This window comes from Rissa tridactyla, chromosome 4, assembly GCF_028500815.1.
Source record: "Rissa tridactyla isolate bRisTri1 chromosome 4, bRisTri1.patW.cur.20221130, whole genome shotgun sequence".
Taxonomy (NCBI): domain Eukaryota; kingdom Metazoa; phylum Chordata; class Aves; order Charadriiformes; family Laridae; genus Rissa; species Rissa tridactyla.
In genome coordinates, this window is record NC_071469.1 from 11,623,645 (window position 1) to 11,650,107 (window position 26,463).

The 26,463-nt window shown below is 38.5% G+C and overlaps 1 protein-coding gene across 1 annotated transcript in view; it reads right to left on the reverse strand.

Annotated features, from left to right (window-relative positions):
• The window catches only part of MICAL2 (microtubule associated monooxygenase, calponin and LIM domain containing 2), a 163,352-nt gene extending 137,892 nt beyond the window's left edge, over positions 1-25,460 (reverse strand). The window contains exons 1-2 of the mRNA XM_054199191.1: positions 25,392-25,460; positions 3,404-3,469 (exon numbers count right to left, since the gene is read on the reverse strand). The gene's annotated coding sequence lies outside the window, so the exon portion shown is untranslated. The remainder of the gene's footprint in view (positions 1-3,403; positions 3,470-25,391) is intronic.
• Positions 25,461-26,463: the final 1,003 nt, after the last annotated feature.

Genomic DNA, 26,463 nt, shown 5'->3' on the forward strand with positions numbered 1-26,463 from the left:
GGGAAGTTTGGGGATGGGTCCTTCATCACCCTACCTTCCTCATATTAGCAATTTCTCACACACTCACAGCTTGTGCTGCAGTAACAGTAGTAGGGCTCTCCCACATTGGCACACAACTGCCAGGATTTGTATTTGCGCTGTGTTGCCTCTACCCTTTAAGAGGGCAAGCTCTAACAAACTCTCCCACAGCACACCTGGCCAGTTGGTAACATTAGTCCTTCTTTCTTCAACACAAATATTCTTTTGTTTGGGTTTTGGGCATGGGTGGGGGTGGGATTTATTTTTTTTTAGGTTTTTTTTTCCCTTATGTGAATTTTTTCTCTGTTACTTGGACAAAAAAGGAGATAGACCATATCTATACTGACACAAATCTAGGAAATTTTCACTCTTTGGATCACATGTCTTCGCTGGTTAAATCTCCCTGAAGCTAAAAAGGATTTTACTGATGTGAAATTTCTAATAATACACCAAATCTGAGCACCGGATGATCTCTTGCTCCCAGTATCATTCAATATTAACTGATTCATTACCTAAGACACTTTGATAACTGCAGTCTCACATAGAGAGTACCCAGTTTGCCAGAACCAGCCTCTTCAAAAACTTCATTTCACAAATCAAAAAATTCCTTATTTGAAGGCAGAAGAAATGAGCCTCATGCTCTGTAGGATAACTCTCATTTTAGTAAGGCATAAAATTATAGTCCCATATAAGTGACATCTCAGTGTTATTTTACTTTGTGTAAGGGATAATGTCAGCTTTGGTGATGTTGTAATTATAAATCATGGAAACATTTTTTGAGTTCTGAAAAGCAACAACCAGAACCTTAAAAAGTTTGAAACTTCTCCTGGGGCACATATCATTTTGTAAAGTATATTTGAATTTTGAAAAGATTTGACAGATAATCAAATAAGGTGGACATTATGAAAGGTACAATAAATCATTATTATAAATAGTTGCCTTTTTTTCCCCCCCCCGTCCTTGTTGTAAACAGTCTTTTAGTCAGCTGTTAAAAGATTTAGTCTTCCACAGGGACATATTTGGATATTTTCCCTAAGGAATATCATAATTATTGCACTAAAAGTCTTCATTTTATTAATGCTAAGTTGTCAGTGCCCTAAGGGCTTTATTCCACAGGTATTTTATATTTTCATTTCTGACATTTGGGTTTGTGTGCTCAGATACAGTTTTGATTCTGCTTTGATTTGCAGGAGTCACTACTCTGTGAAATACATACAAGAGAATATCAAAGGCATAGAGCTACTTGGTGAAATAAATGTCAACATCTCACTGACTTCAGAGAGAAAAGGATCAAGTAATTAAACATTGTTTTGCAGGGATTCCAAAAGGCTTCGGATCAGGCCTCATTTTCCTAGCTAGTACTTGCAGCTTTGCTGCTTTGGATTCTGCTGACAAACGACTCTCTGTAAAACTAACCGACCAAGCTCAACAAAGCTGATAAGATTTCCTTCCTGCACCGCTGTGCTAACACCTTCCCTGAAAACGGACTCTGACTTTGGTCATACTTGATTTCAGATTAAGACTTTGCAGAGCAAAGTGAAACTTAAATGTCAGCTAAAGTGATAAAGAAATTTAAGTTAACACACAGTCTTTCAAGCCAAATGATTACGGGCTGTGTACAGCTGGTAAATAGATTCTGCTTTGTTAGGGTGCTAAAACAGCTGCATGAGCCGGTAACTGTCAGCTGCTTAAAGGATGTCACATTGCAAAATAGACGGCTAATTTGCTTCAGATTATATCAGGGGGAAAATATAGTGATCTGTGATAGAGATGCTGGGGAAATTTTCTGAAAAAAAACCCCAAAACCAACAAAACCAACAAAAGAGACTTGTGTATTTAGCAAATACCTTCATTAAAGTAGTTCCTAGAGTGACTCTCAGTGAATGAAGGGAATCTTCTGTAAATGCTTAATACAAATTAACCATTCTGTATGTGTTGTCAGCAAGAACCTGACATTATTTCTTGTCTGTGGGAAACCTTCTGTCAGAGACAAAGATCACTTTCCAGATGCTTTGATGTTAGCATATTAAATCTTAGCAGAGACTTTATTTAATTAAATGTTATTTATGTTTTGTGGGTGTTACTGAACAAAGTCTTCCCTGAGTGTCATTAATGGAAGAATGACAGATAGTTTGAACCAGTGAGGACCATCATGATAAGTCTGAGTGCAGAGATAGTCTCTGGTGATATTTTAGGGAAATTACTTTTTTCTCAGACAGCTGAACACTCAGACTTACTTGCCTAGCTCAAGCATGAAACCACACCACTTCTAATTGCCATGCTTCCGGTTTCACAGATTCTCATTCTTCATTTTTAAGTTAAACACTTCTGGTTAGTCTGTGCTATTGTAATTGTTAATAATGAATATGATTCCATATGCAGGAGCAAACCCATGTTTGAAGTTTACTGCTAAATCTCTTTTTTCTCATTCTCAGGGAAGTAGGTACTTTCTTTGGCAATTCCAGAGTTTGCTTTGGGAGATTCTAGTGACTGATCATTTACTGTGCTGCATTATGCTGTATTAGAGAAGAGATGACCTCACTTCCCATGCTTAGCCAGGAAGGAATGGCTGGGAAGAAGATGTAGTCTTTTTTTTTTAAAATTATCTAACACAAATGTTTCTAACTTGCTCTATGGAGATAATAGAAAACAATCAGCAACTGCTGGGTATCATCTTTGTCTGTTATACATTATTGTCTGTCTCGATGGCATAAAATAAATAAATTATATGTATTCAACCCCCCTTTGTTTAAAAAATAAGGTTGCTAAGAAACATGAGTTAAACATGTCTAATGCCATTTACAACCAGCATTTATATAAAAACATGAAACGTAGCCATGATGCACTTGGAGACTATTACAGCGCAACTGAAATGCAAACTCGTGGTCTGGGCAAAGAAGAACAAATGTGAATTTTACTGTCATGTCACAATTAGGACTCTGGCCAATGTAAAATTACAACTGCTAAAGTTCCTTTCCATGTTCTGGATTCTGTAGGAAATGTCAATTAATGTCACTGACATTTTTACACTCAGTTTTACTTTCTTCAAGGTAATGTTGATATGGCTTTCCAAAGGATACTGTGTACAGTCAGTAAGAGTGGAATAATTAAGGACCTCTAGAGTTCCACAGAAATTGTGCATATTATGGTTATATATAGTTGAGCAAGAAAAGTGTTAAATGCATATAAAAATTTGGTTTACCTGTAGGTTTGCATTTCAATCTGATTTACATGTGTTACAAATATTTGCATATATAAACTTTGTTCAAAATTACTGGGTTATCATGGTTCAGGAGGTAAGTGATTATGCTCAATGAAATATGCATATTGACATTTTTCACTACTATGCTTATTGGTAAGAAAAAAATTTTATCCAGCCTCCTACCTTTCACTGGAGTCAATCGTATGCTCGTTTAGAGCCATCATCAACTTTTCTTCTGACCTCACTCAACTGCAAAAGCCAAAAAAAAAAGACCGAGACATCTGTAAAAAGCAAGGATTCTGCAGTCCTCACCAGAGGCCAAATAGCAGCACAGCAACACAACTGCTAAAGCTAAAGCTATTCATGGCATTGATAGCTACCCACCATACAGGCGCAGAAGAGACTTTTTTGTAAACCTGGTGCTATAAATTTGTGAGTTACAGGTCTCCAATCACTACCTTAACACTAGGAAAATTATCCTCAAAAGACTGGAATTCTTTCTGGGCAAAAATTACAACAGTGTTCTCAAACTGCTACTCAGGAATATTCTTGAAAGTTTAATTGCTTTTTAACTACCCACTGCCACTTCAGTTTTTTATTTTACATCCAGCTACAGCAGCACTGAAGATTTCTCTTTCTTATCTGATCACAGAAAAAAAGCAGCTTATTCCTGTTTCCACCCTTTTCATTCCTGGTTTCTTAAATGGGGCCTAAAGCCATTTACCTCTTTAACCTTATGTGATAATTATGTTATTCAAGCTTAGTCAACTTCAGTTTTCCCAGTTAAACTGGACCCTTTCCAGCATTGTCAGTTTTCCATAAATGTATCGGGAAGAGCTCAGCCTTACGCAATGCCTCCGCTCCCAGAGGCAGGCCATGCGCAGACATCAGTGCTACCGAAACCCATCTGCCAAACTCAAAGTGGCTCAGGAGGACACAACCCTCTTCAACGCTGCTTATGAGAGGGAAGACAAGTGCTATAGCCCACCTGGCACAGCAAATGAGGTTTTACGGCAAGCATTTGACACGCTGAGACCATGTGTGGAATAAGGCCATGGTCATTCTCCTCTCTGCCATAAGCTTTGGAGATTTCAAATATGTTGCAGGTAATTCAGCCCCTACTGCCTCCTGCCCCTGAGATGGCAGGCTTTGCAGCACCACGTTTCCTACCGCCACTTGGCTGTTGGCTTGGCTCTTGACAGAGAGGTGCCACCTCATGGATTGCCACCAGCTCCCAGGGTAACACTAAAGGTTGTTGAACAGCCTCCTTTCTGTTGCTTGGGTTTTCTTACTTCACGTGATCTCACTGGATCACAGCACAAGCAATATTGTTCCTGACAACCTGTAAAATATTTTTACAAACTCCATAATTTAGTATTTGAACATGTCATGTTAGCAACTTTAAACAAACAAGCGTAGCTTAAAGAGACCTTTTTAGAGTTGCACCATCTGCCAATAGCTTTCCAGTCCCAGTGCCAGCATAAAAAAAAAAAGGTATTCTTTAATTAAAAAAAAAAAGGTCCTGTGCATTTGCAAATTTGTCAACAGAGCAGTTGGCATCCTTCCACCCTTCCTGCTCGTGCATACCCAGTGTTTGAAATATCAGATTTCAGCTGGTGAAGGAGGAGCCTGAACACACAGAGCAAAAACCACTTTGAACTCTCTGGAATGGCAACAGCAGCACTCTGGGAGAAAACAAAGCCTGGGCACAAGTGCGCTTTCACAACAGCTGAAATAAAGACATCTAACAACTGCCACATTCCCAGAGGAAATCCTGTTGAGCAGAAACTTAGTCCACCAGCTTGCTGTATGATTGCTCCATGTTGTTCAGAGAACTGGCATTTCTTTCAAGTGCCTTTCATAGGTTATTTAAAATTCATACATGGGATTGGCCTGTGAAACTCAGCACAACTGAAAAGTCTTCTTTTGCCATTCAACCTTCCTGAGTTGAAAGCACTTCTTTCTGCATGTGAAGTGCTTCTTTTAGCTATATTACAACCGTGCAATTTCTTAATGAGCAGCAATTATGCTGCTCTTTCAAGATATGCATCTGTCATCACCCATTTACCAACATACTGTTTATCAATATATAAGCTAAAGACTAGAATGTGTTTTCAGTATTAAAAAAAGTCAATTTGAAGTAACCCCACAGGATTCAAATGCTTTCTCTATTTACAGTAGTGCAATACTTCCTGGTGATCTAGACATCACTGTCTGCCCTTTTCACGGTCAACCACACAGCCAAGTATTTTGTGTCAGACAGTAAACAAAAGTTTACATATACATGGATAAGTCCTATTAAATGTCAATAAAATACAACCTCTGTCTAAGATACTGCTTTGGAGAATGGCTTACTGTCAAACTTTACAGATGAAACTTCCTTATTAAAAAAAAGTTCTGCATTTGAAGAAAACTTCCGTCTTTAAATTAATTGAATTTAATGGCTGGTTTCTTTCATGAGCCCTGCCACTTCTCTTATCATTTACTCCAGGCAGTGATAGAGTAGGATTATTTTTTTTAGTGTACAGTAGTAGGATTTTAGCCAACACGTACATTTCACTGTGAGCTCATGGGCAGAAAGCTTATATATATTTTTTTATTTCACAATATACCCAGATGTTGGAAACTTGCCCACTCTTGCCTTCTGTTTTGCTTAAAACATTAGTCTACAAAGCATCAATAAGCATCTTAAACTAAACTAATGTCTGCATGTCATTATTTATAAATGTGTAGGTGCTTGCCTGGAGGCAAAAGAACCCATAATACTGCTACCATTTACTGTTATTTATATTTAGCTTTTTCTTTTTTAGTGAGGGTTTTCCTGCAGCATTTTTTTTCTTTCAGGTTTCCATTCGGCCTGCCCTCGGTACTGTACACAGGACCATTTTCATCCTAGCAGCTCTGTGCACTGGCCAAAGAAGGTCAGCTGAGAACAAGGGGTTGGAGCATGTCCCAGGGCCTGTCTGGGATGTATTACTAGCACTTCTGTGGACAAATATGCAAAGTTTAATGAAGTCAGTGGAAAGATTCCCACTGGCTTTGGTTAGCTTTGGATCCGGCTATAAATTAGGAAAGTTTGATTTTAGTTCCATTACTTGTCCACAATATTTTCTTCCTGTGTTAACAACATACCTCCTCTTTAAACAGTGACAGAGCTGCTCTTTTCAGTCAAATGATCAGTTTGTCAGTAAGTTGCACTGTAATATGACCAGATAGGGATCCTAAGATCACTGCTAACTGGAGGGGCAAAAAAAAGATGCTCTTCCTGGTTTTGTGGACAAAGTAATTGACTTCAAGGGAACCATACAGTGTCCTATTATGCTTTGTATTCAGCATGTGATAAAATACTGTTCTGAAATGTGGGAGTAGCTGTTATCCTACCTTTCCAGAAGAACAAAGTGAAGAAAAATCACAGTCCTAGGAAAAACCAGGGAAGTTATAGGAAAACTTGTTTAAGGCGACTCATTAATTTAACAATGGCAGAAGCACTATTAATGCAGGAATTCCTAGCTTCTGTGTCCCATTCCTTGCTCCCTCCGTATGTATGATGTATGACATATACATACTGTTTCACAGAAAAAAGCACATAGGAGGTGCACAGTAAATCAGGATTTTGTCAGTTTAACAAGGGTAAGTTGAAAGAAATATGTGTTCTTGGAATCAAAAGCACAGGCTCCAAAAACAAGAGGGCAGCTATCAAGGCAGTTTATTTTGACGTTTAAAAGTGATTACAGTCCCCACACATTCGTGTGAGTAAGATAAAGATGTAAAGAAAGAATATTTAGTAATAAAGTTGGTTTTTTTAAAAGGAATAAAATTTTCCATTAAAAATACTGGTCTTGTACAACAGACAACATCTATGCATGTCATGTATCAATAGAATCTGCTTTCTGAGAATTATTTTCTCTCAGAACATATTCTATTTATAAACCCCCTTAAGCCTTTTGCAGTATGTTTCCTGTTCAGACATACCACTTAATCACCAGAAAATGACTCAGCCAATCAGTCCAGGCACTTCCCAAATACAGGATTCAAAACTAGTGAGAAAATAATGAACATGCTCAAAACTTGACTGAGAAGTCAAAATACTGTTTAAACTGATTCTTTTTTTCTAGGTAAGGAATATGTTAGAAATTGTTCACCTTGTCATTGGAAGGCACTTGTTCAGCAGCATAAGAATAAGAATAAGAATAAGAATAAGAATAAGAATAAGAATATTTTGCTCATTCATTCACTCTGAAATGCTTTCTATTTCTGTAATTACCACAATATTATATTTCAAAAGCAAACAGGCTTATAATCAAGATTTGAAACATGGATAACTCTCCTGCTGCACTTCTTTGGTTTGGGGTGGGCATTGCTATGAAGAAATACTTTATCTTTTTAGCTTGCATAAAAAAACTATCTTGGAAACACAAAGACATAACTGGCTAAAATTGCCATTTTCAATTTACTTATTTACTAACTCACTAATTTCTCATATCTAGAATATCAGAGGTCTTGTTACATATTCTATGCACAAAAATAAATGCTGTTTAAATATTCATCCATAAACATCATCCAGCATATTTGTCTGCAAAAAAAAATTAGAGATGGAACTGGAATACAGAGCACAAGCAATCTCCGTTCTCCTTTCACAAGGAGAAGCATTATCGAAAACTAAAACTAAGAATGGAGTTTCATCCTAAAACATTAATTGCTGCATAACTACTATCTGCATGATTCATCATGGAAACAGCCACAGAATTTCTTCCGCAGTCCACAGCAAAAGAAGAGCAGTAGAAGTATTTTCTTTTGTCCAGATTTAAAAGCACCAAATTTCTGGCATTTCAGCCACTTAGCTTAAAGACAGCCTCACCTAATCTGTTGTCCTAATCTGTATGCACCAACAAACTCCCAAAATATTCCTGACTGTCTGGAATATCCCAAGGGACATAATCTGCAAATAAATCTCAAATCTGTAGCAATTTATAAATAGTACCATAGAAGTAATAGTATTTTGCATTACAAAGAACAGGTTTTTATTTTGGGGACTTGAATCTTACCCTGTTTCGCAGCTGTGGATGTCGTGGCTTAAGGAAATAAATGCTCAAAGCGCAAGTCAACAGCCAGGCTGAGAATGGAATTGACATATTTCTACATCTAGTCATAATTTTCACCCTCACAGTCTATCCACCAAACACTTGCCTCCATTATTTTCAGTTGCAATTAGGGAGCAGGAAGCTATGGAAATTACACCCAAGTAACATCATTGATTCAGAATCTATCTTTTAGATAACAGCTTCTTTTCTTTTCTGTTATTGTTTCAGATACTTCCCAAATCTGAGGCAGGAAGGAATAATCACTTATGGTTTATGAGACGTTGGTCTATTAAGCAGAATACCCATGATCCACAGCAAAAAAAAATCATCATTTGATATTTATTTCCATTTTTTTTCAGAGAGAATAACCAGTCTTTCTCTAATCCCAGTGGTTTCTTTCAAGCAGACTTTTAAAACAGGTTGGAAGTGACAGAGGAACATGTTAAATATCTACACACAAGAGAGGACTTTTGAAACGAAACTTATTTCATATTAACTAAGCTAACTTCATATTAAGAGTCTTAATATGCCGTTTATGGGTACATGGCAATATATGCCCCCATCCTGAACTGATCTGACTCCATGCCAAAAGTGGTCGGAAAAGTAAGAATGCCATATCGTCTGACAGACAATGTCATTCTGATAAATGTCTGAGGTCACATTCCAATGCTATCATTGCTGGCCTTTCATCTGCAGAAGCTGTTCTCTCACTTTCACAGCCAGCAGTACAGCGAAGTGACTCAAAAGCAGCTGAAAAACATACAAGGATAACTACCATAGAAACATCAGGGAAAAAATCAAAACACTAGAATGCGTTCAGCTACAAATGCACCTTCAAATGTGTGACCATATATTCCTACTCAAAGTTTTGTTCAAAGTGTCTACCTTTCTACATCACTACATGCTTACTGTGTGTTCAGTATGGAAAACTGACAGAAGGTGTGAACAATAAACCAGAGCTTACAAAAACTTTCTGTATCTCAGTATCTGTAAAATGTCATGATTTCTCCCATCTCTGAATGGCATTTCAGGTTCCACATTTCAAGTGATATTATTATGGTAATAATGAAGCTGCTTGTCAACACTGCAAAATCTAGACGTGCTTTTCTAAGTCTTCACTGTTAATCAGGGGAAAAAATAAGGTTCTTAGGTAAGATATGCCTACCTTCCCACTTTTTTCTGAGCCGGAGTTCTTTCAACTGGTCCTATAAGGGACAAGGTAACCTCGACTTCTCCTGAAAAATGAACATTTTTATAGCTCTATGCTATGCATGTATTTACTGGAATAAATAGGAAAGAGAGATGGGTCTGCAATGTCACCACAAGTTTTCCTGCTGACCCAGGGAGAGTACTTATGACCCTCGCCCTATAGCTGCAAGAAGCTTTGATTTAAAAATTTGTTTTAAAATAGATTTGGACAACTGCCTAAGTCTGAATGCCTGTGGCTGTGTTCTGCAACAGAGGGGAAAGAGGGAAAGAAGAAGGGAAGAAGAGGGAAAGAGGGAGGAAACTGGATTAAAAAGAAAACTCCCTACATAAACATAGGTAAAATAACTAAACAGAGACCTTGTCAAACTCCATCTCCTTTAAAGTTTTTAGGTAATAAGGATCTGAAAATACATGCAAGTCAGCCAAAGTATGATTAAACAGTTCAACACTGTACCTTTTATTTAAAAAAAATTCATTATGCAAATGCAGGTTTTAGATTAGATGAAGTGAAATAAGATGTGTACGGTACAGAACAAAAAGTAAAGTAATACTGGGCACCAGTATTACTTCCAAGGCTTTGTGTTCTTAAACAACTCCTTCACCCTCTTCTGTGGAGGGTAACTTGCTTAGTTTCTCCTTTCCACCTTCCCCCATACTCTGATATGGTAAATTCAGAAGTGGATGCAAAGAGCAAACCAGCCAGAGTTCAGCTTTGTCACATCCCATCCATAGGTGTACCTTTCCAGGGAGGTCACAAAAGCAAACTTATCAACACAAGGCAAATTAAGACACACAACTGCTATTGATGTATCTCCAGTCAGATACAGCAATAAAAACAAACACTCACAAAGGTGTAATACATCAGTTGGCCTTTGGTTAAGAAACGCTCAAGATGCAAGAATCCATCAATTATACCAGAAATAGTTCCAAAAGAAGGACCAACACCATGTACTCAGAGGTTCTTAGGTATGGGAAACTTGTCACCATAGGCCGCTCAGGAGGAAGAGAAGACTTCCCAAAGTGACAAGTCAGACTAAAGCTTCTTCCCTAACTTGGCCCTGAAAAAGTCTCGCTAGCCCCAGAGGGAACTCTGTCCCCTAACCTGAAGGGATGCAGCATCAGCACATTTTTGCACATACAAAAAATTCACAAGACTAAGACCTATTTAGCTTCATTCCACTTCCAATGACTTCAGTGGTGCAGGATCAGACTTGCATCTGAGTGATAAGAAAATAACTTAATTTCTTACAACAAATTATAACTATATTCTTCAATGCTCTTTTCAGGCAGTGCTCACATATGACAAAAAGGTAAGGCTGTAGATAGCACATAAGTGATTTCTAAACTCAGTTACATCCTGTCGGCTAGGACTTACTACTCCCCCAGACACAGCACCTCAGCTAACAATAATGCCATTGGCATGCACAGTAAGTTGATAATCTTAAATCACACTTTTTATTGAAACTGAACATTAAAGCACTCAAAGTATTGGCTTATTTTAAAACTATTCACCACCTTCACTGGTTCTGATAAACTTCTGTGTGAATTGTTGTATGTGTACGTGGAAATAGAAAATAACAGGAATGAGGCCATATCTTCTCCTATTTCAACACATGTTGAATATACTCTTGATAGCAGAGGTTACTAATAATCAGAAGGAAAATAGGATTCAAAGGAAGATATATACACAGATTAAGATCTGAGTAACTTTATCATTTAACTTGACTTCCTATCTAACATGGGCTGTTAATTTTAAACCATATATTTTCTGCTTGCATTATAGTGCCCATTTTAGAAATATTTTAGTCTTTATTAAAAAGGGCTCAAGTATTAAAGAAGCTTCTGCATACCAAATAAGATTGCACCAAGAACTAGCTTGCCTCAGAATAAAAAAACTGATGCTGCAGGTTATTTGTGGCTTGAATGTATCTAGTTTCTGCCTCCAAATTTAGGGTGTTTCTTCTGCTTGATTATAGAACTGACAGTCACCTTGCCTTTACTTGTGGGCTGTGATAAATGCTAACTCTTGGATTAAACAAATAAATTAGCCTTTGCTGGACTCTTCTTCCATAAGCACTAGCTGTTAATATTCAAATACGTATTATGCAAGTGATCATGCCTTATCAAATTATTCAAGTCAGGTTTTATAAGTGACTTGGAGTCATCAGCATTTTCCATGTTGACGCTGATAAAAACATGGCATTTCACCAGAGCAAGAACAAATTCTTGGGAGTACCAGAAATAATTCAAGCTAACTAATCTTCTGTTATAACCACTTTCTCAGCCTGTCAATTAACTAGCTATTTAATATTGCATTTATCCCTTTCTTTTGTTTGTTTTTTTTTAATCAGAATGCCCAATGTCCTTAGGATGATTGATATTGGATCAACAAAGGTATGTTTATTAGCCACGCTTACAAATGCCCATTCAATGTCCATTGCCAAGCTCTGTAACCCATAAAACTATTTCAATTGGTATTAATTATGTTACCATCAATTATTTGTTTTCTTATTGCAATCCATCTCAGATTTTCTCTGATTTTGCCTCTAGCAGTCTTAGAGTAATTACTCTGAAGTTCATGATCCATACCTTTTCCCAGTTTAAATATTGGTACTTCATCTATTCTTAGTCTGTTGTATCCTACAATTTGGTATAAATGCTACTTGATCAAAAATTCTTTAACCATCCCAGTTATATCCTGTGAAATACTGGACTACAATCAAAGCTGTAAACGTATCTTTATATGCAATAAATTAAAAGTAGGAATTCAAGAGGGACACGTCATCACACAATGCAAAGAACCAATAACAAAACAACGTGACTTGAAAGTTTAAAAAGATTATAAAATTCTGCTAGGTCAATATATTGACCTAAGAAAACCTTTTAATAGCAGTGTCTGGGCAGGAAGTTTGGCAGGAATCACAGTAATCCAGTCCGCAGTAAATAAAGATGTGGGCAAGTTTCAAAACATCTTGGGTGCTGACAGGGTCAAAGCCTAGTGCTCTTCTACAAATGGTAAAAAGAAAATGTTCAAATGCTTGAAATACTGTTCTCAAATGGGAAGATTCAAAAATAACACAACAGTCTGAATCGGAAATGATACAGTAGCTGAAAAGTAATTCCATATAAAGAAAAAAGTAAAATCAGTAAATTTAGTAAGTGGTTATATTTAGAAGGTCTTTGTGCCAACTTTTTTTCTGGTAATGAGTTGTTGCCAACCCTCCTCCTTCTAAAGATAAATAACATCAAACAGGCATCTTTTTGGTCATGCGAAACAAGCACAAAGATGGCCAAGACTTAGCAGAAAAAGATAGTGAAAGGCTGCTCTGGATCATACATGGTAGCTATGCAAGGGATGAAAACCTGATTTCATGTATTTCTATGGCAGAGTTAGATCAATCAGAAGAAATTATTTCATTCACAGAGCTGAACTTGACTCTCGGACAGTAAGTCCAGGTTTATACTGGCCCTAAGCCCATTCACCCTAGAACAAACAAATATGACCCTAAACCAAAACCAGAACAAAAGCACAACAAATAACATTTGACTTTGAAAAGTCACAGAAATGTTCTGCCTTTTATGAAGAATTTAAATCTTCCAGTAACTTGCAGTTATTATTCTAAAAGCTTTTTCTGAGTTAAGCCATATTCTTGTCCCATAGATAGATTTTGTTCCTATACTTTCTTTATACAGAGGGACTGAGTGGATTGGAAGTCACTACACTTATTCATGGGGGAGAACACTGTCATCTGGGGGGTAAGTATTCTTATCCCAAACATGGCAGACTAATATGCCAGAATCGGTAACATATTGAACAAAATCCAGCTTGTGAAGAAAGCCATTTGTAAAACAAACAAACAGAACAGCTGTGATACATGCATGACAGGACAGAATTTTTTTTTCTCTACGAAGCAATAGAACAGAGCTGTGTCAGCAGGAGATCCTAAATTTAAACTAAGCAGCATCAGGTTTCAGAAATGCACCAAAACCACCTATAGCTCAGTAGTTATTTGGACTTTTGGATCTGTAGCTGCATTTGAAAGAAAGATGCTTATGGAGAGCAGATGTACTGAGTTTTAATTGCAGTTCCCATCTGGGTGAACTTGTTGTCTTCTCTCGTCTTCAACGGGATGTGAAAGTATTTAGAAATGTTTCTTCTGTGTGAGGAAGACCTTACTCATGTGATTACTGGGTTAAGAAGTACAGATTAATGATTGTAAAGTGCTTTGAAATCCTCAGATGAAAGGTATTATGCAAGAATGATGATTTTATTCCATTTAATATCAGTTTGTTCATGATGATGTCATGTAATGAGAAAGGAAGTATTCTTAAGCTTGGTGCTCAGATCTGGCAAGGAAACTTGTATTCTGGCTGCAACAAATTTTCCATGTCCATGTGGCATAGCTACATCATAGACCTTCACCTTCTTCACCACAAAATAGAAGTGATAATACTGCTTTCTTCTCCGCCCCACCTCCCCCGCAGTGTTCTTAAGCAAAAATAAAGCATGTTTGTGATGGGTACAAAGATGCTTGGATGGAATGGCTATATAACACATGGTAACAGGACTATCGTCATATCAGACAAGATAACATAATTTCTGTAGTCCTGACATAAATTGCAAACCAAGTGGGGAAAAAGGAATACCTTTTTTTGTGTGTGTACATAAAGCATAAAGCATAAAGTCTAGCATGTTGTCTGCTTTTACTGGGCCTCTGGTCTTTTTGGTTCATTAGCAGATTTCTCACACGCAGAAAAACGACACCCCGTTTTGTTTTTTTTCGGTTTTGCCTAGTCTTCAATCACCTGGTTCTCATTTCAGCAGTACTCCACAGACTATATCTCCTGCCAGCTGGTGAAAGAAAAAAGTGCCATATCTCTGCTTATATCATTTCCCCAGTCCTGCTTGCCACACCTGTGAAATAAAGGGAAGTCTCTCCTAACACAGGGAAGGCAGAGAAGTAAAATGAAAGCATACAACTGGACGGAGGAAAGGAGAAGACCCCAGAATATTTCTGTAGCAGCAGTGGGAAAAGAGTTCTAATGTTTTCTTCCTTTACTTTTTACAAAAGCCTAATACATACAAGCTGCAGAAGTGCTATAAAGTGTAATTCTATTTCTGCAGTGCTGCCCTCTCTGAAGGAAGGCTTAGTCTCCTGGACAGCTCTGGGCATGGCGGAGTTGCTGGGACAAGGCCATGGCAGCCCATCTAACGCCTCCACGTTGCTGCGGCAGGTAACCCACTCATCTCAGACAGACAGTAGTAAAAACTTTATGTTTCTCCGTAACATACCCTCGCATGTTATATAAGTAAATACATCTCTCTGTGTATAGCCATACAGAGGAAATTTTTACACTGCTAAGCATTTGGATTATGAAAGCATAAATATAGCGAAGGCTCCTGGAGCCACTGTAAACCATCAGAGTTATGCTAGCCTAAGTATGGTGAGATACACTATATAATGTGCACCGTTGTATCACATGCTCTGGATGTGTCAATACTAGCTACTGAACTGTGCTTTTAGGAAAATGGTATCTTCAGTAAGCTCTGGCAGTATCTTAATCCCTTTAGTATGGCTCTGATACGCTGATCACCAAAATCTAGGGCAGGCCTCTGAAGTAGTTGGATCAGGCTCTAATACTCCTTTAGATCATAATCCTGCAAAGATTTAACATTTACAAATAACTTTATCATGTGAGTCGTTAAATGGGATGTTGGAAGATCAGGGTCAGAACTGGAACATTCAAGAAATTCCAGCTTTGGTTATATTTATCAAGGATATGACAGAAACAAGAAGAAAGTTAGTGTGGCTTCTGGTAGATCCTCATTCTTAGGAATATGCAGCATTTGAGGCCTTATATATCAGCTTAAGTTCACCCACAACTATTCAGTCCTGTCAGCTTCAAAGGGTTTTAATCATCATGCAAAGCTAAGTACATCTGCAAAAGATAGGGACCTGGCTTGTAGCAGTCTTTCTTCTGACACAAATATTCTGCACTATGCTGTGACCCAATCCCTATTGTAATGCTTTCCCCCTCTTTTTCTAAGCCTCCTTTTCTTATTTTAACCTTCATCCTCCAAACAGGATACCTACCCGGATACCTCAGAGTACAAATGCTGTGAGGCTTTTACCTGTAACAGCAACAACCAAGATAAGATTAGAAATAGGAGAACCGAAAGAGAGAAGCTACTCTTTAATTTAAAAGCTAAGCAATGAGTGTTTATAGCCCTCATTTGAGCTAGGCTACCCTGACGTTGCCACCTCAAAAATTTTGGCTGTGGATTTGGCCTCTTACCTTCTGTGTAAACCACTGGAAGTTTAATTTGAAGGAAAATAGTCGCATTTCTTGAACAAGTTTGGTATGGTTTTGCAGAGGGGAGAAGAAACTGAGCAGAAAAAGAGGCGTCCAAACAAAATATGTTCTAAAACATCAGACAGACTATAGATGGGTCAGGTGAGAAGTATTTTCTTCGTCACTGCTAGGTTTGATATTGGATAATTAAAAAAGATTATCTAATCCTCCATGAGCGTTTCTACCTGGAGATCTGCTAGCGCCCTGTTGTGTTTAGTTTCATGTTTGTCATTAGAAAACCTCTGCCCTATTGCTTACACATCTCTCACAGAGATAAAATCATATAATATTTTAGGAATAAACACTCTCAGATAAATGAAAAGCGTTCTGGAAATAAAAGAGGAGGAAAACAACTATGTGGACCTGGCATCTCATTTACTCAGTTTATACATGAAGAATGAATGCCACTAATTGCATATATTTTTTACTTTTTCATTATGAAGAAAATAAGACCAGAAAAAAACCAACAGTGATTACTGCTAGGTTTGTAGATCGGTGTACAATTAAGACTCAGGTACTATTGGAAGAAAAACTGGGCAAGATCAGAGTATGAATGGTAAATTCAGAAATTCCTGCCTATCTGAAAATTATCTAAAAGTATTCAAATACTGAACAGTGCAAGTATTACATGTATAAAGGAACAATCTTTAGCATGTTACCAAAAAGCTAATTTTGTGCAGAATCTGTCCTTTATTTATAAAATAAATCCATCTATTTTATAAATCACATGTAAAAAATACTTCCAGTGCTAATAGAAACATTTGATATGAATGCTTATTTAGAAGTTATCACTTTCTGTTATCCGTTGTAGTTCATTTCTAACAGTTGCAAAATGGGTCAACTCTTTTTTTATAGGCTGCAGTGATACGATGCCTGTAAAACTGAGGTTATGAAATGCAAACTATTTTACAACAGCATGTCCCTGCTATCACAGAGCAGCTTCCACATCAAATGCACAGCTAAATACATCTTCTGTGCTTGTATATTGATTTCACTCCTGATAAACAAATGAAAGTCCCCCTCTATCATTACAGGATATCTGCTGCAAAATTCAAGGTTTTGAACAAACCTTTGCTTGAGAGTGATTTATTAAAAGCATTAATCTTAAGGTCTTGAAAAGCTAAAAGAATTGTCATTTCTAAATGACCTTGTTAGAGTTCATCAAGATCCCATATGTGCTTAAATCCTTGCAGATTGAAGGTCTTTCCCAGTATTTTAAACAAGTTTCTAAAATTTATTTTAGACAAAAAAATCAAGTACTAATTAAAGTCTCTTTTTATACTTTCTGACTGAGGAGTCAAAGGAGACGCTACCATTATTTACTAAAGAAAACACTGTTAATTAGGTTAGGACAGGCAATCTGGATGCTAATTTATTTGTTTAAAATAAAAGTGTCAGGGTACAAAAATAGGTTGCTGCTTCCAAGCCACACAACCAAGCCTGGTAAGAAAAAAAACCTGTCCAAACAAAATGCTGAAAGTTTGGGTTGTTTTTACAATTCTGTATCTAATAACAAATTTTATCTTAGAAAAGTTTTACAAATTCTATTTTTTCTAGTCATTCCTTAAAATACAATTTTCAATGTAGGGGTTTCCCAGGAACTAAAGGCCATACATATTAAGTAGCGCAGATATTCCTGGTTTAGAAAAACTCATAAGCAGGAGATCATCCGACCAGCCTATAAAAATAGATTGCCTTTTTATAGTAATTGGCTAAATTATTGGTCACATTTCTAGATCTGTTGAAAACTACCATATGCCTAAGACAGCACAGTCCGTAAGTGTGACTAAATAGTCATTAAATTCCTAATCCAAAATTCTCCAGTACAGAAATCCCGTCCTGTTGCTTATCTGCGATTGAACAACAAACAGCTGTGTATGAAATACCATCAGTCCCAAGCATTCTAAAATCATGGCTCGGGCTCCCCAATCAGAAGTTTTTTTCACAATAAATATGCTTTTAATTTGCTTTTCACATACAACTGAGCAGATTATTAAATGCTTTTCTGCAACCACAAGAGCTTGATAGGTAAGCTATTTTCATGTTTATTTTAAGAAAAAAAATCCAGAAGCTGGTGCTCAACAAAACCAACCAAAAATCTTGACACTCATGATATTGTGAAATCTAGTGATGACACATATGGAAAAATGAAGTGATACATGACATTTAAAAAGCTGCTTATTTAGTTTCATCATGGCATGTCAAATAGACCTATCCAACAATTCTAGCATGCATGATAAAAGGGTTCTATTATCAAAAGGAATTAAGGTGAAAGACAGGCAGGCTAAAAAACAGAGACCTGAGAGATCAAAAGGAAAAAGAAAACAATTTGCTTGCCTGCAGGAAAGGGAAAACCTCATTTAACTAAACACCCAGCAGGAAAGGCAGCATGTACATGGCTTGAGAAATTCCATCAATGGTACAATTTATCCTCTTGATTTCATCAAATGGCAAATGACTGTACATACATATAAGGACAATCAGCTACATTCTGTACTTAGTCGTAGTCACGCAGCCCAGGAGTGAGCAAGTAGAGCTTAACCAGGGATTGCTTTTTTAACCTCTCTGTTCAAACATGTTCATTGTTTACGTGGATGTAAAAGACAGCAGTATTTATCCCGTATTTTTTGCTGCATCTCAAGCCATTCTTGTAAGACAGATTCAAAGTACTGTGAAGACAAGAACAACTGACACTGTAGGGATTTTAAGTGGGCTCCCCATTTCCCCGAAGAAATGCTGTAAATGTATGCTGTAACTGCCCAGCCAGTATAAATGGGCTGTAGTCCAGCCCCATCCCCACACGTAGCCTCCATTCACTACAGCAGGATTTCACAAGAGCAACTGGGGGCAGAGTGCAGTTGTGTTTCAAAACATTTGCAGAATGATTGGATATAATTCTTTGAAGAGGATTTAATTTTCTTAATGAGTCTGAGTAAATCATTAGCCTCCATGGTTGCAAGGGGAATACTTCAGGAGATTTCATGAGGTATACTTTAGCAGAGCAAAACAACACAGACAAAGTCATACTTGTTGGACACAAGGTCACAGAACAGAGGGAGGTGTTCCTCTAATATTTCTACTGCACAGTGTATTTATAAAAAGCTGAACAAATCTATCACACTGATTTTACTGTACCTGAGATCATGTATAAAATTTTTCTTGACAATATAATTAATATTCCTTCTCATACCATGATTTTGCCATAAACATGCATATTGAAGTGCCTTCATCCCAAATGAAGGAATTATTTTGATAAGTGGAAATGTGGAAGAGTAGAAATCTTAAGCAGATGCCTCTGGAGCCAGGTCCTTCTCAGTGTTCACTAGAGCACAGAACATTTACTTGCTCTCTTTTAGTGACCGAAGATCTGAGTATTATGCTCTGGAAAACAACTGTCACAGTGCCTTGGATGAATTGCATTGGTCATGAGTCCACCAGTTCTGGAGCCCAAGTGAAGGAAGCATGATTCGTGCCATTCTCCGCGTGCCTCTCTCTGCCTGACTCACCTTTCTGCTACTTTCCCCGCCCTGACTGGTCATACTCGCACTCTGCCATCTGCTCAGCCTATCTCAGCAAAACCCACGGCTTGTGCAAGCAGCAGTCTGTTGCAATCTTTCAGCGGGAAGCAGGAGGCCCATGTGGACAGAGGGTACCCTCCAGACCAGGGCAAAACACTTCCTAAAATAACCATATCTGTGACCCTGTTGTAAAAACTGGTTTTCCTGGGGTTTATTCCTCATTGCCTCCCGCCTGCTAGCAAAGAACCTGACCCTTTCAAATCAGCACCGACTTACGTGGCTGGGAGCCATAGGAAAGCTAGCACTTCAGGTTAGCACTCCCTTTCCCCTGCTTTAACCTTTATAATCAAATATCAAAAAGAATGAAAACAAACTGTGGCTGCAGTCATTGGTGCCTTACATTTTCTGTTCTCACCAGCACATTTTATAGGTCACTGTTAGGCCAATGAAACATAACACGGTGTTCCTTTACCACTTCCCCCTTGCCCCCCTTTTTAAATTTGAAAACAGGTATCTTCTTCCAAGCTAAATACTTTTAACTACTGAATCTCACAGAAAAAGAAGGTCACAAGCTGACTTATCAACAGCCGTAATAAATGTGTTAAAGATCCTGGACAGGGCATCAGATCACGTAAGTTATATAAATGCCAGGTACAGAGATACTCACCACCCAAGAAAACAGGTGTATGTGTTCTTAAGGTTTACTATGATTTATGAAGTAAATATATTACTCCAGGCAAAACATCCTGGGCTTGATCCTCCACTGCTTATCATCCATATACATCTATATACATCTTCTACACCCCATGCACAGAGTGAGCTTTGAAATAAATCAGAGTTGAAGGGGGTTATATCCCTTTGTATGAGGCATAAACACACAACAGTTACTTTCAGAAGCTGACCTGCTGAGTTCACTGAGAAAGAGGAGGGCAGTTGTTAAAAAGAGGCTAAGAAACAACTGTAAAGATGCCTTTATCTGAACAATTTATATTCCAAGCATTCAAAATACAGAAAAAATGTCCTTTGCAGTTACTATTTGGCACCACCAGCTGGATGCTCTAAGGAACTAAGATACAGATTTTTACTGCTTAAAACTGGAAATACTGGCAAAGTGATCTTGCAGCTTATGGTCCTGTACACTATTTTGTCTTGCTGCTAAAGTGTAAATACCTGGAACCTTCTGCACAAGAGGATGACTATGCTGAATTTTATTCATTGTGTCGAGCAGCAGCCAAGTGAAATCCTGGAAATACCGAAAGATGCCCATCTGTATGTTGTGTGCCTCTGGCAAGATCTCATACAATATATACCAGGGTCCCACATGGAAAGGATTGTCCATCTCACCTGCCTCCTCACTCCTACACGTGCAAGTATTGGTGCAGAAGGAGCTTGGTCTCATTGCTCTCAGCCATACCAGTATGTTCTGGGCAAGCGGCTGAGCACTGTGTGTCGGGGCAGATGCTCCAGTGTCAAGAAGGTTTCACTTGGGCAGATTGCTGTAGCACATTGTCGTTTCCCGCAGGGTTGTTTCTTGCATCTGAGCTAACAGCGACACAGGGGAAGTAAGGGAAAAATTAGAAATCTAGATATCACCTCACAGGACTTTTTTGCAAAGCCCATCCTAGTCCAGTTGGTGTCTACGACAAAATTGCACTTTGTTGTTGTCATAAATACTTGGCACGTATCACTCCTTAGGAGGAGTACACAATGTGAGCTAAGTAGGAGCAAAACGTATCATTCCATTTCGCCTGCTGGCAGAAAAATCCTGAAAGGATTAAGTTGTGGGTAACAGAATATACTAGAAGTGTGTAACCTAAGTGATGCAAAAACATTACTTCTTAATAGAGAGCAACACAAACATATCAATCGCTCAGCAGGGTTCTGCTGTCCTTATCCCTTTGCCGGGGATGATGAATGCCATGAAAGGAAATCAAAATGACCTCCTGTAGATTCAGAATAGGTGTGGTGGTGGCAGGAGATTGTATCTCTACTCACAATCCTGGAGGCAAAACTCCTATGCACAAACATCCATTTTGTCTGAAACTGGATACTTCTCTACTTAAAAGACAAAGTAGTTCTGTTGGAAGCACAGGAAGGGAAGGGTGAGTAACTGCCAGAGATATGAAGTTTTATGTCAAGTGAGCTCAAAGGCATCATCCCTTCCCCCAACGACTGTTGGTCTGAGCAGAGTTGTCCCCTAAAGCTTTGCAAAAATCGTTTCCCCTTCCCAGACTGGATTCCTGTGCAATGCATGGTGGATGTACATAGTCCAGCCCTGAGGAAGCAGGTCAAGTGGCACAGTGACAAGGACTGAGGATAGAAAAGGATTAGAGAGGCTGAGTCAGTCATAGTAAGTGATGATTAACTTCGGGGTTCTTTGCTTTTGACATTCAGATCATGTAAAATCATGGGACTACTTCGAGTGACAGTCAGCCCCATGTCTGGGCCCTTCCCTTCCTAACAGGCGCCGTGGACAAGACAGATCATACCAGCAGAGTAAAAAGCAAAAGTTGAAAATGAGTAAAAGGTATTCACAATAACTTCTGCTTCAATGGAAACATTGCTATACCTATAAACAAATAAACTATAACATTTGGCACAAGAGGGGCCCAGGACTGGAATAGCAGGAATGTTGCAGATCAAGATTAATGTGCATTGGCAGAGCTAGGCGGAGAAACATGCACAGCACCTGTCTTCACGGTGCCTGTTGTGAGCTGATGACGTTAATCTCCTGCTTTCATAACCACCATATTCAAACCTACATTTTTAAACAATACCTTGTAGATTGTAATGCAAACTATTTTGAGGGAAATTTTGCTGAGAACAAAAAACATGCATACACGTAACAAGGCAGCTGAATAAGAAAGTAATACATACTTATAAATGTGTTCACAGAGAAAGGATCTTACCTATTCTTAGGAGTACATATACGTGCATATGTGTGTGTGTGTAAAACTATATATGTTCTATATATGTTGATAATAGGATAAGCATTAAAAAGTGCGACAAGAGAGATGAGGACTTTTACAATCCCAGTCACCTGAGGTGCGGCATAGTTCCTCTCAGAAACCCTTCTCAATTTCTACCTCAAATCCCAGAATGTCCTGCAGCCTGGATTTAGGACAGAAATTCCTAGACTGGATAAGATGCTGGAGAATCTGAATCTTTGCTTACAAATATCATCATGCCATTATATCATCATTCATTAGATGCCATTACGTTATTCAACCATCCTTAAATAACTATTACACTATTTCAGCCACTAATCCTTTCTGAGAAAGACAAGTAAGAAGTAAGCATTAATTAGGTGACCATTACATGAGTACTATGCTTTCTTTAGGACTGAATGTACTGCAGGTTTTGCTGTGCTGTATTCCTTCCTGAAATATCCATCACTAAGCCCTAACTCTATTAATGTCAAAACTCTCACTAATTTTAGCGGGTCTAGGAATAAACTTTTATTTTCACCAGCTAAGAAGAATTCCCTCAAAAAGATAGGGGAGAGAGTAGATACAGGATTCTGTTGCCATGTCTCAAGTCAGGATAATACTGTGTTTTTACATTGCGCTTGCATGTTTTGTTTTGAGGACAATAACAAATATTTACAAACATACCAGCTCTGAAATCCCACTGAACTCCTTCTTCTTATGTAAAATATATTCTGAGATAAGCAGTACCTTTAACTTTGGGAAATGTATGTCAAGCCTGAAAACTTTTCAGTGTTTATCATTTCTTTTAAAACTCATTCAGGAAATTCCTGGACAAACCATCAGTGATAATTTCTCTTATTTAGGCATAATGGACTCAGTATACACTGTAGTGAGAAAACCAGAACGTTGTATCATTGAAAGACCATGTTAAATATTGTATATATTTTTAGAATAGCCATGTAAAACCTGAAATAATTTTACAGATAACAGGAGGTTCCTACTTTTGCTGTTTTCTCTCAGGAAAACAACAGATGTGCAACTGCTTTAAAAACAGTGGACAGGCAGTGTCCTGGTGTGCCAGAGGAGTGTTCTCAGCACAGAGACACCCACTAGATGGGGATATTTCCATAGGACACTCCTGGATGGCGCCGGCCTCCCCAGCAGTGTTCATCCAGTGCGCCAGGTCTGTACCAACACCAGCTCATATTTACATTTTAGATTCTCGAGTTTTGCATAGGATTAAAGTTAAATTGCTATAAATATTAATTCAGAGCTGTAACATGCAGTTCGGGTCAGCTTGGGGAGATCCTCTCTTCACGGAACGACAGATTCAAATAATTTTTTTTTACATTAGGAAGAACAGATGCACATGTGCCTGTGTGCACAAATACACACACACAAACACACGCATACTTGCACATGTAGATGGGTTCAGGAGCCTAAATGGAGCACAGATCCTACCGCTTCTTAGTTGGAATAAGCGCTTCTACAGTCTTTAACAGTTAGGCAACTCAGACCTGCAAGACTTTGGGCACAGAGTAGTTTTTCAATGGCCCTTATGTGTTTGGTATTAGTTAAACTCAGTTACAATTTTAAAAAATATTTCAGGTTTGCTTGAAAATCAGACACGTTGATTTTGTATATGAGTGTGCTTATCTGTATCTGGTGCGCAAAAGACTGCACAATGAGCAAGAGACATCTAGTGTATTAAACTGTCATCGATTACAGTGAAAAAGGCACCAGAATGCATTAATGCCATTTGCTTTTTGTAATTTCAATGGTCTGATTTTCCAGGACTTCTTAATACAAACTACAGAGATCAACTAACCATGACGATCAACCAGCCACAAGAAGCATGGCTTTTCCTATCTGGTACTCCCAGTTCTTTGAAAAGCAATATTCACCCCTAGTTTAAATCTTCCATGGCTCACTTTCTCCTGCACGTGTTCAACCAGGGCTGATTTGACTATGTTTAACATCCTTTTCTGCAGCCCAGTTTTGTGTGCAGTCTGTAAGAATCTGGTCGGTATTTCCTATGCAATGGGGTCCACAAAGAATAAGGAGATAAAGAAATGCTGAGCTTTACGAGGCCCTATTATAAGTATAGGTGTTAACTTCAGAATTGGAAATACCCCTTATTTTCACCCTGTGTTGCACAGGTTTGGGGAGCTTTGGGGATCTGTTAGATCCACTCACTTTCTGTTTGCAAGAGTAACACATAAGCATGATTTTGAAAGATTTTGAATCATAGAATGGTTAGAGTTGGAACATCTAGTTCCAACCCCCCTGCCATAGGCAGGGACACCTCCCACTAGACCAGGTTACTCAAAGTCCCATCCAGCCTGGCCTTGAACACTTCCAGGGATGGGGCATCCACAACTTCTCTGGGCAATCTGGGCCAGTGCCTCACCACCCTTACAGTAAAGAACTTCTTGCTAATATCCAATCTAAATCTACCATCTTTCAGTTTAAAATCACTATCCCTCATCCTATCACTACACTCCCTGATAAAGAGTCCCTCCCCATCTTTCCTGTAGGCCCCCTTTAGGTACTGGAAGGCCGCTATAAGGTCTCCCTGGAGCCTTCTCTTCTCCAGGCTCAACAACCCCGTCTCTCAGCCTGTCTTAATAGGAGAGGTGCTCCAGCCCTCTGATCATCTTCATGGCCCTCCTCTGGACTTGTTCCAACAGGTCCATGTTCTTCTTACTTTGGGGACCCCAGAGCTGGACACAGTACTCCAGGTGTGGTCTCACCAGAGGGGAGTAGGGGGGGCATAATCACCTCCCTTGACCTGCCGGCCACACTTCTCTTGATGCAGTCCAGGATGCGGTTGGCTTTCTGGGCTGAGAGCACACATTGTGGGGTCATGTTAAACTTCCTATCCACCAATACCTCCAAGTCCTTCTCCTCAGGTCTGCTCTCCGCCCATTCTCTGCCCAGCCTGTATTTGTACTTGGGATTTCTGTGGTTTTTTGTCATTTAATCTGTGCTGTCCCCACCTCTCAACCCCTCTCTGTTCCTAATGTGTCATACACAAAATAACTGAAGAACTAATTTGGAGGTTTTTAGAATTACTTACAGTTAAAATGGTCTTTCCGTGAACCACAGGGAAACCAGGTCCTATATGAAATCCACAGGTCCTGTATGAATTTCATACACTCCACAGCACAAAACAGATTCCAGAGACCTAGGAAATCATCACACATACCACTGAGCTGAATCACTGTATAAATGTTATCTTTGTTAACTATTTATTCTCTTACCCCTACAAGCTGGATAAGAGCACAGGAACCCACACCTCATTATCAACAGGGCCACACTGGTCTTTTTTTTTTATCTGTCTCACCCCTTTTGCATTGCACTGATAACTGTGGATTTTTGCCAGCTGCAAGTAGTTCTTGGCTGGCATTTGAGAAATAACTCGGCTGGTGGCTGGGAAAAGTATGTAGGGATGATCCACCAGAACAGATTAACTCCTTGGTCTCTGCCATATTTCTTTGACACAGATAGCTTTCCTTTAAGTATTAGGTGTTACTCAGATTCTCTGAAGTGCCTTCCTTTCTCTCCCTCTTAATTTGTTTATTCAGAAGCATTTCAAATGGCAAATTAGAGGCATGCATTAAACTACAGCGTATAACATATGGAAAAAACAACTTATGGCCCCATCTCATTACTTGTACACACTATGAGTAAAGAAACTGGCAATTTATCCACAGCTTGCAGTTTTCCTGAAATAAACAATCAGTCAATAGTCAATGCAAGCTTAATTCTGGACAACTTTCCAGCATCAGCAATATAACCCAGTGGAACTGCCAGAAAGAGTTGTCCAAGACAAGCTAAATGAAATTTTTATTATAAGGTAAGATGCTTTTTGTAAAATCATGTTTTCAGAGAAGTGTTTGCCCAGTGTCTTTTTCGATCATCAGCTAGATACTTCTTCAAACTGTAATTTTGCATTAACTAGTGTATTCAAACTGTTGTGGGGAACATCGTATATCTCAGTTTGAGTACACACCATTGCAAGAAAACAATCAGAAACTCCATTTAAGAATTTGTTCTTGATGCTTACATGGTGTTGCATGTCCTTTAAAAAATGCCTCAATTAACTTCATGCATGTGCAATGTTGAGATCTTTTCTCAAATATGTAGAG